The following is a 3,066-nucleotide window of genomic DNA, read 5'->3' as shown; positions in this document are numbered from 1 at the left end:
GGCGTCTGTATTACTAGCTCTTGAGCCCTAGGTGTCTGTGAGCGTATATCGATATAGTAATCCATGTATTTGTCCTCGAGTCCATATCTGGTTAATAGGGGCTAAACATAAGTATGATCGTTATAAACAAGTATAAAAATGGAATGTGATATGATAAAGAAAGTGGAAAATTAATTTATTCAATATGTACAATAACAAGAATGAGAAATGAAAAGCATGTGAAAGATCATGTGTATTGTGAGTTAAGAGCCCTAAGGTCCAATTGATAAATTATTTAATAATACATGGTTACTATTTTATGTCATAATAAAGAAACTATTGATGTGTTTATAGTTCTTAAATGTCATGTCTATTTCTTTAATTGTATATACATATATGTTATGTTTGAAATCAAATTACGGTAACACCACTAATCATCCAATGCTCAACGTGCAAACATATTTGTTTTGTACATAGGTATGAGATGAAGATAAATCTTGTTTGTACAGCTCAATAGTATACATCTCATCTCACCAAAGTCCCTGTTACATTTCTTGAAATTTCATTAGTGATGGCATATACCTAAGTCTAAACAACTAGAAGAGTCTTGTATGATGTATTTAGTACTTGCATTATAGGTCAAATGGAATGAATTAATGGTTAAATATGTCACATCAGAATATCTTTAAGGACTTATATTTAGAATAATTTTAGGATCTAGTTGAATACATGGTAAGTTGGTGGAACTTTACCAGGAATTTTGGGAAAATTTGTGTCCGACAGGTAAATAGTTGAGTTCTAATTCTGGTATGGTTAGGATGGAACCAGTTGGTTCCATAGTGGGCAACATAATGATTTTTGGCAATCGGCTAGAAGGGTTTGGGAGACTGTATATAAGAGTTATATATTTTGGTAAAGGAGGACGTATTGGAAAGAGATAAAACTCCTTTTTAATTCAGTCTATAATTTTTTTTCTTTTATTTGCTTTGCCTTCTTCAGTTGCTTCAGAAAATAAGACAAGTTAGGAGAGCTCTATATGGAGTCATAGTTGTGAGAAACGGGGGCTAGATGTAGAGAAATCGAGTATCTGGTAAGCTCTCTTATCATTCTTTACATGAGGATTCGAGAAAAGGGAAAATAAAGGCTCTTAATAAGTTTTTGTAAATTAGATTTTGGGTTTTAAGATTTAATAACTTTAATTTAACAGATAATCGGTTGTCATAAGCATGATATGAGGGCGAATAAGGTTCTAGTATAGGGAACAAACTAAGCTGACGAGGGGAAATGATTTAAGATGAGTTTCTATACTCTGTACTGGGTGAGGATAATGTTAAGTTGTTAAACAAATTGTGTTGTGATTATTCTAGGTTATTTGAGTTTGTCATTGTATACAAAGGTGGTGATGGAGTATATTGTGAATGTATGATTTGATACAAGTATGTAAGTTTTCTATGTGTGATTATTGAATGTTAAATGAATATTATGTGTGCTGAAAATATGGTGTACTTAGTGTTATGTATTAAGTATTTTGATTGCATGATATGTATGATTATATTGTATGTGGAGAGTAGAGGTATTTACATTTTCGGGATAGATAAAATAGTAACAGCGAAATAGAGGAATGGGTGGATAGATAGGGAAATGGAATTTCCATTAGATTTTGCAATCCCATGTTGCTGGGTGCAAACCATGACGTGCGAAGCTCCGAGCCTTACAGAGGGGACACTACGATGTTCGATTATCAAGATTAGATATGAGACAAAATGATATCGACTGGCTCGTTAGAGTAAAATTGTGGCAACAATTATTGATTAGTCTTTCGGGGCGACACCGTAACAATAATTTACATGTTCTATGGGACGACATCATGACAGTGGTAAGGTCTTACAGGGCGACACCTCAAAAGAGGTATAATATGTAAGACCATTACTCGGTTATGGCGACTAGTAGAGTTTGATAGGGCATTAAACATGGGGTTATAAAGTGTAAAACCATGGCCCGGTTATAGCAACCAAAGTAATCCGTCGGGACAGTAAACACGGATTAGTCTGCCAAGAAATAAATCATGGGGTTACACATGTGAAGTCTGAAAACTAGTATACCTAGAGACACACCAAGATACAAAGTAGAAGTCGCAGTGTGACATGTGTGACAAGTCACAAGATTGAATGAACTTGGTGCATTTATGAAACACAAACTAACGAGATAATTAGAGAATTCGCCAAAGGCGATGATGAGTGAAAACCAATGAGATGTTTCAACCTAGTTATGTGTGAAAGGAGGGAGAGACTCCTTAGATAATGGGGTAATGCAAGGTACACCATGAGGACTCCGCTAGGGAAGCCGTGAATTTCATATTGTTCAAGCAGTTACGGAATAGGCTGTAAAAGGACACAGTCTTAATTTGTAAATTGACAAAGAGGTAGCAAAAAATTTGGGTAGATCGACAAAAGTCTTCATGGAAGGATATGCTTGCTCAAGGATGAATAATCAATAAAGTTTTCCAGAGAGTAGAAAAAAGCGGAAGTCCATCAGGAACATGAAAAATGGTAAAGATCTTGATATACCAATGGTAGAAACCTTATCAGAATGCTCGAGTAAAAGGTAGTTTGACGGGAAGTACTCGTCTAATGGAGCATCTCAAAGGAATAGATTGAAAGAGCGAGTATTATGGGAATACGTTGGGGATATTAGTTCACTAAGGAAAAGAGGGTATTAAAAAGAGAAGTTACTCTGGTAAGGACATGCAGTTACGATAATTATTTGGGTAAATGCCCATCATCGCCAGCTAAAAGTAGTGAATACGAGTATTAGGGATGTGGAACAACGATAAATGGGGGTAATACCCGTAAGAAGACATGGTTATTACCATATAAAGGTTTATGTTCGCCAATAAATGGTTCGAAGAGAATAAGGCATTGGCCTTGCCAACTAATTTTGTGAATTCTTTTACGAAATTTAGGAAGTTAAATTCTAAGCCAGAAATATCAATTTATTAAGATTTACACAATCTTACATGAATGTTATGTACAGATCTTACTAAGTCCTTCGAAACTTATGAAATTTACTACTTGGGTACAGGGTAGA

This window comes from Gossypium arboreum, chromosome 3 (genome assembly GCF_025698485.1).
Source record: "Gossypium arboreum isolate Shixiya-1 chromosome 3, ASM2569848v2, whole genome shotgun sequence".
NCBI lineage: Eukaryota > Viridiplantae > Streptophyta > Magnoliopsida > Malvales > Malvaceae > Gossypium > Gossypium arboreum.
The sequence above is the reverse complement of the archived record's forward strand: the minus strand, read 5'-3'. Positions refer to the sequence as shown.